The sequence below is a fragment of the Apodemus sylvaticus genome, chromosome 16, assembly GCF_947179515.1.
Source record: "Apodemus sylvaticus chromosome 16, mApoSyl1.1, whole genome shotgun sequence".
NCBI classification, from domain to species: domain Eukaryota; kingdom Metazoa; phylum Chordata; class Mammalia; order Rodentia; family Muridae; genus Apodemus; species Apodemus sylvaticus.
The window spans coordinates 38,249,235-38,259,872 of NC_067487.1; positions in this window are offsets into that span (position 1 = coordinate 38,249,235).

A 10,638-nucleotide genomic window follows, 5' to 3' on the forward strand; every position below is an offset into this window, starting at 1 on the left:
TGGGAGTGGGGGGGCTAGGAAAGGGGAAATCATTTGAAATGTAAATATAAAATATATCGAATAAATAAAAAAAAAATTCTGTGTTCCAAAAAGAAAGAACCAGGGCATAATAACAATCATACCTAATTAAAACCCAAATCCAGAAGTGTCGATGCAAATCTTGTCTGTCAGTGTCTACCATCTTGGACTCTCTCATGACCTCTGGAGCCTGGACAGCCCTAGTTCTCTATTTTCACCATGGATGCAAACACAGCTCGTTCTGTACACAAAACTGGCGGCATTTCATATACGCTGCTTTTCTTCAGCAGATGCTCCACGATCACGGATTCTGGGGTCTCCAATGCAACTGGGGCTGACCTTCAATCACTGGCCTCTCTTGGCTGTACCTCAGCACCTCTATCCCTGTAACCAGCACCTCACGAGTGATTCTTATGCATTTACATGTTTGGCTGCTAGTTTGATCCACAGCCTTGATTCATTTGGACTATAGTTTCTTTATACTGACCCTGAGAAAATACTTCACAGAAGATTTTACCTCAACGATGCTGATCTCTTACTAACAAGAGGTGATTTTTCACCTCTTGACCAACATCCATTTATCCAAGTACAGTACTTCAGTCTGGCACTGGTCTTTTATTAATCACAGCTGAATCTTTAGCACTGTTTGAGCAAATCATCCGTATAGACTTGTTATTGCCTACTGTGTAAAGCTTATCCTTGTATTATTCAAATGCTGATTTCTGTGCCTCCATATCTGGTTGCAGTTGCTTCCCAATTATTCTCTGGTTGGTCAATAAAGCTGATTAGACAATGACTGAACAGTGGAGAGATTAGGGCTGGAATTCCTCCCAGCCAGGGGGAGGGAGGAAGGAGAGTAAAACAGGTGGGGATTCCCCCTGGGGAGAGAGTTCAGGAGACCTGTGGAACCCCAAGAGCCAGATCAGTCCTAAAAATGTAACCATCACTGGGATTTTGACTAGGAGGTAGCCAGATTCATTTAGAGGATTAAAGCGGGGGTAATACTGCTCAGTTGTTGTGCCCTTACAGCTTGTTCAATAAATATAATAGTCCAGCCTCAATTTTGGGGGAGCTAGCCCGGTTAAGAGGAAAATCGCAATAAATGCATTTATAAACAGCCACTAGCAAGTCCAGAGTTTTCATTTTCCACCGAAAGTCACATGCCCAGTGTAGGTTGTATTGTCCTCAACCTTCTTATCTTCCAAGTTCCCATGCAAACAGCCTATTATTCTCTGAGCTCTCAATGGTGTTTCCAACTGTTTTCATACCACCACAGCCCCACAAATAGCACAGTCAGTTCCATCAATCAACACTCCACTCTCGGCACCAATTTTTGTCTTACTTTCCTGCTGTGCTAATAAGATACCCTGACAAAAGCAACTTAAAGTAAGAAAGAGTTTGATTTGGAATACAGTACCATCCTGATGGGAAAGGCATGGCACTGGGCAGGAAAAGAATGGTGGTAGGAGCAGTAGGCTGGCTGACCACATCTCACCTACACAGGAAGGGAGGGGGGGAAGAGAGAGAGACAGAGAGAGAGAGAGAGAGAGACTACACATTTTTAAATCCTGCTGCTAGTAATGGAATGTCTCCAGCAATGCTCCATCTCCTGAAGGCCCCATAATCTTCCCATAGAGTGCCACCAACTGTGGGCCGGGTATTAAAATGCATGAAAGGTGTTTTAAACTAGTATATATAGTGTCATAGTTTTTTGAGTTTGTTGTTGTTGTTGTTGTTTTGCTGCAACAAAAGCACCATGGAAAAGCAAGTTGGGAAAAGCTTTATTTGGTTTATACTTCCAGATCACAGTCCAACATGGGAGGAAGTCAGGACAGGAACTCAAGCAGGGCTGGAACCTGGAAGCAGGAGCTGAGGCAGAGGCACCGGAGGCTGCTGCATACTGGCTTGCTTCCTAAGGTTTGCTCAGCCTGTTCTCTTAGAGAACCCAGGACTACAAGCCCAGGGATGGCACCACCCACAATGGGCCCTCCTCCATTGATCACTAATTGACAAGATGCCTTACAGCTGGATTTCACGGAGGCGTTTCCTCAATTGGAGCTCCTCCCTCTCTGATGACTCTAGCTTGTGTTAAGTTGACACACATAAAAGCAGCTAGTACACATAGGTTTGATTTATTCGGTAACTCACAGTCTGTACAACAAAACAAAACAAAACAAAACAAAAAAAACCCTAAATACACAAAGATTTGATTGCTTTTATTTTTCCATCAGGAACATTTGTTGTTTTTTTAAAGATTTATTTGTTTATTTTATGTATATGAACATACTGTAGCTGTCTTCAGACACATCAGAAGAGGGCTTCAGATCTCATTACAGATGGTTGTAAGCCATCATGTGGTTGCTGGGATTTGAACTCAGGACCTTTGGAAGAGCAGTCAGTGCTCTTACCTGCTGAGTCATCTTTACCAGCCCTTCTTTTCTTTATTTAATTAGATATATTCTTTATTTACATTTCAAATGTTGTCCCCTTTCCTGCCACCCCCCCCAAAACCCCTAACCCATCGCCCCTCCCTTTGCTCACCAATCCACCCATCCCTGCTTCCCTGTCCTGGCATTCCCTACCCTGGGGCATCGAGCCTTCTCAGGACCAAGGGTCTCTCTCCCCTTTGATGTCCAACAAGGCGGGAACATTTCTTTAGATAGGAAACCTAACTTCTAATGACACCTTTGTGAGGCTACAAGACCCCATACAGCTACTTTTTCCTTTTGTTATGTGAAGACAAGAAGGTGCCATTTCTGAGGTAGAAAGTTCTTATTGTCACCATGCTTCCTGGATCTTGGCTTTTCCAGCCTCTGCAATGTCAGTGATACAATTTCTCCTATCTGTAAAATGCAGTGTGTATTAGGCAGCATTCTTGAGAGGAACAGAGCCTGTAGAATGTGCAGAGCCTGTAGAATGTGCATGAACGTATTGTAAAAGGTTATAATACTGGGTTGGTTTATAGGAGAGGGGCTGGGTAGTCAGATAGTATCTATCTACATTCCAGAGTATAAGGGGACTGGGAAGCTTCACAGTCTATGAGGCAATTCTAATCTGTCACTGAAGGCCTAGAAATCCTGGAGAGTTGTTGGTATTGATTCCATGTTGGGAAGTTAAGAACCTGAAGTCTGGTCTCAGTAGAAGATGCCAGTGGTACTGACAGATGCACTTAGGAAAAGAGAAAGCAGCAGGTGCTCACCACCTTTACCCTTTATAACCACACCTCCCGCACAAGGGTGCTATCCACTTTGTGATTCGACCCACTCAGTCTTGTCTTAGAAGCACCTTGACCAACACACAACTCCGGGCGTGTCTCCTAGGTGAGTCTAAATCCCATCAAGTCAATAAGACCAACTCCCACACAGACTAAACTGTGTGAATGGAAAGAAACATTTGCAGCCAGTGGATAGAATTGCTAACTTAACTTTCACATATTCTTGTATCATAAACTATTTTATTGCTGCAGTAAAACACCAAAATGAAAGCGGTGTTTTTCTTTTGTAGGGGAAATGCTAGCAAAACTATATAGAAGAAAAAGTTTATTTGGGGCTTATGGTTCCAGAGGGGTAGAGTCCATGTAGCCTGGAGGTAGCCAGCAGCAGCAGCATGCAGCTATGCAGCTATGCAGCTATGCAGCTATGCAGCTATGCAGCTATGCAGCTATGCAGCTATGCAGCTATGCAGCTATGCAGCTGAGAGGTCTCATCTTTAGCCACAAACAGGAAGTGAGTCTTTTTTGAAAATAAAAAAGCCTAACATACTTCCTCCAGCAAGGCTGCACCACTTAATCCTTCTCTGCATAACCTGTATAGCTTGGTCCTAGAAACCTAACTGGGATGACAAGGGACTGAGAAAAGGACTAATATCCATCTAGAAAAGCTGGGGTCGCAGGGGATGCTCTTTTTTTTTTTTTTGGTATAGAATATAGTTTATTCAGAATAGGGGATGGGAGTTAGTGGTATAGAGAGGTAGAGAGAGAGAGGGGGGGGGAGTGGAGGCCGGCCATGACCACGTGGAGGGGGGGGAAGAGCCCCAGGGGCAGAGAGGTGAGAGTATGTGGGAGAGCGGAGAGCAAAAAGAGAGGGGATGCTCTTACTCTGACAGAGCCAGGCCAACTGTGTAACAATTCAGATCCTTGGTGAGTTTATTTATTTAGTTTTGAAATTTATTATTTTATTTTTAAGTATTATAATTATTATATTATGTAATATAGTATGTTTTAACTATAGAATTAAAATATATTATATTCCATTCTCCCTCAAAATCCTCCCATACACTCCTCCTTGCTTTTTTAAAAAAATTCATAGACTTTAAAAATATTGTTACATGCATATACATATATATGTATATGTATATCACATATTATACATATACACATATATGTGTGTGATGGTTTGAATATGATTTGCTCATGGGAAGTGGCACTATTAGGAGGTGTGGCCTTTTTGGAGGAGATGTAGCCTCTTAGAGGAAGTGTGTCACTTAGAGGAGCCTCACTGTTTTGAGGCTCCTAAACTGAAACTCCACCCATTTGGGAAGAGAGATTCAGTCGGCTCCTGGATTCCTTTGGATGCAGATATAGAACTCTCAGCTCCTCCAGCACCATGTCTGCCTGGACCATGCTGTGCTTCCCGACATGATGATACTGAACTGAATCTCAGGACTTGTAAGCCAGCCCCAGTTAAATGTTGTCTTTTATAAGAGTTACCTTGGAGCCAGGCAGTGGTGGCGCACTTGGAAGGCAGAGGCAGGTAGATTTCTGGGTTTGAGGTCAGCCTGGTCTAAGAGTGAGTTCCAGGACAGCTAGGGCTACACAGAGAAACCCTGTCTCAAAAAAACAAAACAAAACAAAAAACCAAAACCAAAACAAACAAAAAAACAAACAAAAAAGAGTTGCCTTGGTCATGGTGTCTCCTCATAGCAATGGAAACCCAAAGACAGTGTGTATATACATTTATATGTGTATGTATATTACATATGTGTGTGGATTCCAAGACACATAAATTCACTCTGCTCAGTCTATAAAATGTTGCTTGTATGTGTGTTGGCAGGGCTATTTGGTATTAGATACCCAACTGGTGTGCTCTTTCCTGAGGAAGACTATTTTTCCCACTCTGAGCATTCCTTAATTGCCTTTGTGAAGGTTGAGGCCTCTTGGGCTTCTCCTCTTCTAAATTAGAGTGCCTATTGTTGTTGTCCGGTTCAGGTCATGCCTAAGCAGTCATGTTGCTGAGACTACCTGTGTAGCTTCTGAATTGCTAGGAGACACAATCTCACAGCAAACTCCCCAGTCCTCTGGTTCTTGTAATCTTCCTGCCCCTATTCTGCAAGGATCCCTGAGCCCTAGCTGTGGGAGTTGTGTTGTAGACACATCAGCGGGTACTGGGCTCCGCAATTCTGCATTCTGATTGTGACCTTTTTTATAATGGTCTCCTTCTGTTGCAAAGAAAAGTTTCCTTGATGTGGTGTGAAGACACTTATCTGGGTATAAGAAACAATTTAGGATGTCTTTAGAAATTGTTTAGTGAATTTATTATGTACAATACCAGTGGAGGACTTAGCTAATATACATAAGACTTCCCTCTAGGGAAGCAATCTCAGGTTTGCAGACATTTTTGAGAAAGAGAACTTAGCAGTTACTAAGGTTATCTGTGTGCTCCACCATGCCTAGCTTACTCTCTGCTTGCTTGTTCGTTTTCTTGAGAAGCTTATTGAAGTAAAATGGACTGACATGAAGTAAAATTCACCTTAGTTGTAGGATTCAATGAGTTTAGAAAAATCCTATATGGTTGTCCAACCAGAGCTACTATGAATCTAGACGACTGACATCACTCCTCCAAATTCTTTTTGTTTTGTTTTCTTTAAATTTCACTTGTTACAGACTTGCCTCTTTCCGGGTGTCTTTTCTTTTAGGATAACCTTAGAGGTGTAGTGTAACAGTTTCCTCTGAAATTGAAACATTCTATCCTATAGTTCTGCTCCTTAAACAGAGAGGTAAACATTTCAGGATTCTCAGAGGAGAAGGGGAGGAGGCCATGAGGGGAAGTTCTGTATGAGGTGGGACTAAGAGGGCCCATGATGACGATCTGGATTAAAGTGAATAAATAAATTAATTAATGGAAAAAGAAAACAGAAAAGAAAGTAGTTTCAGGAAGTTCCTGAAACTGACCAGACCTACTAGGCCCCTCCCTGCCTGAGTAAGCAAGAAAAGCTGAGAATCCCTCACCCAAGCTACAAAGATTTCTCTTCGACAAGCCAAACTCCAGAGAAGCCACTGAGACCATATCTGCTGCCTGGGAGAAGCGGAAAGTATTTGGGTTGCTCGGAAAAGGGTCAGAGCAGAGGCACTTGGAATCAATAACTCTCCAACCTGTGGAGCTGTTTTATGGGCTGTGCAGTACGCTCCAAGTTCCTAGCTTTTGTGAGCTGTCTCCCATGCTGGAGTGCCTTGGTGATGCAACTGTGTTTGAGACATTTCTGCTCCAGTGCTCCAGCCAGTAGTAACCCCTCTCCATACTTCTGCGAGTAGTCCCAATAAAACTCATTGGTTCAAAACATTGAACTTTTGTCGTATCTCTCCCTACTTTGGTCTGTAGTAGGGTCTCTGGGGAGTGAGCAGTCATGAGTGTAGCATCTCCCCAGGAAAAGTTTTGCTATACGACATAATTGGTGCTAAGACAGGCACAGGACAGAACCAAAGATGAGTTGGAGAGACGTGAGTGCATGGTCCTGGCTATCGGTGGCCAGGCTTGCCACTGAGGCTGAAGCGCGAGTGGGGAGCATCTACACGGAGGTCATTCTGATACAGCCATCTTGTCCTGTGTGCTGTGTGTTAATGTGCCTTTGGGCTATGGCAGCAGGTGCATGGTTCTTGCAGAGTAGGGACACACACCTGAACCATCAAAATGAGGAGTGTCTGTGGGAGGAATCGTGGGATAGTCTGTGTCTATGTGGTATGGGCTAGCCCGCCTGCTGGATAAGTGAGGTCTACCACGTAAATATGAAGATACCCTGAATATAGTTAAAGGTTTACAGGAAACCTTTAGTGTGTAAGATTATCAAAGGAGCAGCAGAGGTGGCCTGGCCACAGTTGTGCAGCGTTAATCTGAGTCCCAGGCTGAGACGCTGGCCAAGCACGAACTCGTTTGTGTAAAGGAGCAATTGCAATAAGAAAGGCAGATGTGCCTGGCATGTTCCATGCTAGCCTCTGAGTTGGAAAGTAAGTTAGATAAATGAGAGGATTAGAAAGAGAGAGAGAGAGAGAGAGAGAGTAGAGAGAGAGAGAGAGAGAGTAGAGAGGGGTGGTAAAGCAGTAGACCTCTGAAATCCAATTCTTTGTAGAAAGTCTGTTATCCGATGTGTAGATGGGGGCCTGTGGTGGTTTGTGAGGGGACTCAGCCAGCCCAGGCACAGGAAGCACGGCTCTGGCAGGCCTTGCCCTCCGGCATCCCCTCTTCCTCATTAGAAACCATTAGAATGCATTCTGAGCCCAGCGGCGGTGGCGCACGCCTGTAATCCCAACACTCTGGGAGGCAGAGGCAGGTGGATTTCTGAGTTCGAGGCCAGCCTGGTCTACAAAGTGAGTTCCAGGACAGCCAGGGCTATACAGAGAAACCTTGTCTCCAAAAAAAAAAAAAAAAAAAAAAAAAAAAAAAAAAAAAAAACCAAACAAACAAACAAAAAAAATGCATTCGAGGCTGATTATCAAGGTCTAGTTATCAAAGCGTTGAAGCCCAGCAATCAAAAGCCCCCTGAGGCTACCTTATTTAACTTGCCTGATCAAAATGAGTCACCTCATTCTAACTTGGGGTTTAACCCTTTTATCTTTATAAGCAGCCGGCCATTTGCCTATGGGGCAATATCTGTCTCCTCTCTATCCAGAAGCAGGGCCTTGTTCCCCTTTGGGACAAACACCCCCTTCCCCCCTCCATTGTCTCTTCTGCCTTCTTCCCCATTCTCTATCTCCAGTCTTTGTCTCTTATCTCTTGGTCTTTGTCCCTGTGAGGCAAATACGTCTCCTTTGTGCTAAAAATTTGGCTTTGGGGTGTCCAGAGCTAATAACAGTTCCTTCAGTTTGAATAAGAATGGCCTCAATGGGCTCATTTTTTTTTTTAATGCCTAGCAGTTTGAGAAGGATTAGGCATGGCCTTGGAGTAGGGTGGGCTTGTAGGAGGAAGTGGGTCAAGGTGTGTTGTAGGATATTAGATCACACCTTGAATCCGAAGATTGTATTGTTTACTGGGAACTATTTCTAGTTGTGGTGTGGCTCAGTTCTTACCACATACTTTTAATTCCTCTGGCTGGAATACAGACGTGCCCTTAGTACACACCTTTACAACCTTCTCTAACAATGAAAGTAAAGTTAGTGTGTAGAAGGAGGCAACCATGTTTGAAAGTGCTCTCTAAATGAATGGTAGACAAAGTGAGGAATCAGAGAAAGATTTGACAGAATATTATATGCCCAACTTTCATCAATAGAGGAAAGGGAAACTACTTAATAGAACAATGCAGAAAGAGAGAAAAAGAGAAAGGAGGCAGCTTTACTGGGCAGTTGTACAAAGACAGGTTATAGAGAGAACAGGTGAAGACAGAACAAGCCAGAGAAAGACAAGCCAGATGATTAGAACATATTGACAAAGTTAATATGAGGCCAAGCAGAGCAATTCAGGAGAAACTGGGAGAAGCCAGATTCAATCAGTCATCTTGGAGAGGAATTTCAGCCAGAACAGCTGAGTTGAACCAGTGACCCAGAGTTCAGGAAAAAGAAGAAAGGGTGAGCTTATTCGGAATTTCAGCCAGAACAGCTGAGTTGAACCAGCCACCCAGAGTTCGGAAAAAACAAGAAAGGGTGAGCTTATTCAGCAGTAAGTCTCAAAGGCTGAAAATACTCTAGGCCTAGATAAGATTGTAAGAAGGCTTGAAACTTCCAGGACTAGGCCTAGGTTATCAGATGGAGGCAGTAAATCTCGGAGATAAAGATTACTTCAGTCGAATAAAAGATACTTTTACAAGTGGGGATGAGTTTTAAGGTTTAAAAAATCCCACCGGGCCCCATGTCTCTTTCAGCCTATAAATCAGGTTGTAGATCTTAGCTACTGTACTGCCTGTTTTTTTGTCAAATTGACACAAGCTGGAGTTATCACAAAGGACATCCAGGTGAAAAAATGCCTCCATGAGATCCAGCTGTAAGGCATTTTCTCAATTAGTGATCAAGGAGGGAAGGCCCCCTGTGGGTGGTGCCATCCTTGGGCTGGTGTTCTTGGGTTCTTTAAGAGAAGAAGCTGAGCGAGCCAGGGGAAGCAAGCCAGTAAGAAACATCCCTCTATGGCCTCTGCATCAGCTCCTGCTTCCTGACCTGCTTGAGTTCCAGTCCTGACTTCCTTTGGTGATCAACAGCAATATGGAAGGTATAAGCTGAATAAACCCTTTCCTCTCCAACTTGCTTCTTGGTCTTGATGTTTGCGCAGGAATAGAAACCCTGACTAAGCCGGGCGTGGTGGTGCACGCCTGTAATCCCAGCACTTGGGAGGCAGAGGCAGGCAGATTTCTGAGTTCGAGGCCAGCCTGGTCTACAGAGTGAGTTCCAGGACAGCCAGCGCTACACAGAGAAACCCTGTCTTGGGAACCCCCCCCCCAAAAAAAAAACAAAAAAAACCCCAAACAAACAAACAAGCAAACAAACAAAAGAAACCCTGACTAAGACAAATTTGAACAGCATAGTGGGGTATTCCTGTGACAACTTGACCATGTTTTGGGGAGGACTGTGGAAGGACTTTGGAACTTTGAGCTAGATGATACATTCGATGTTAAGAGCTCTGTAGGATGTTGTGTAGGAGCTTGGAAGATAATGTTGAGAACAGTGTAGAATATGGAGGCCTGGCTTGTGAAATTTTAGAGGGAAGATTAAAGACTCTTATCAGGGCCATGTTTTGATTGTGAAGATTCTATGGTTTTGGTTAGCTGGGGCTGAAGAATCAGCTGTGATTAACAAGATACCAGAACCACTAAAGTGAGCTTTTGTGTTACTTGGACTATTGATGCTGGTTAGTGGAGCTAGAACTTAGTGGTGATTAAGAAGAGACCAGCATCATTGAGGTGAAATCTTCTGGAAAGTGTTTTCTAAGAGCACAGAGGCTATGTTCCAGAGATAGCCACGATTGGCACCTTGTGCTGTGGCTGGACTTGGTACTGTGTAAGAGTCACCCAGATGGTACTGGTTTTGAAGGCATGAAGGGGTCATGAAGAGCAGCTGAGGCTTGACACTGTGAGAGGCCATGGAAGGCCATTGGTGAAGGTGCAGCCTCAGCTGCAATTGATGGCCCAGGACTGACGGGGTCATGCAAAGGAGTTAGTTGAGGCTTGGCCCCATGAAGAGAGTCTATGAGAGGCTATTGATGAAGCCTAGTTACAGCAGAAGATAGCAGTGTTTTGGAGATGCCAGTACCATGCAATGACCACCAAGAACAGCAGCAGTGGAGTACAGGCAGCTGGAGCCTAGAAGACATGGTGTGTGCTACAAAGGGCAGAGCTGGAGAAGCAACCCCAAGCCCTTGGAGGAATCCAGAAGATTGTGAGTGGATCCCAGACCTTGGACGGTTGGAGTTTGATTTTGCTTTTGAT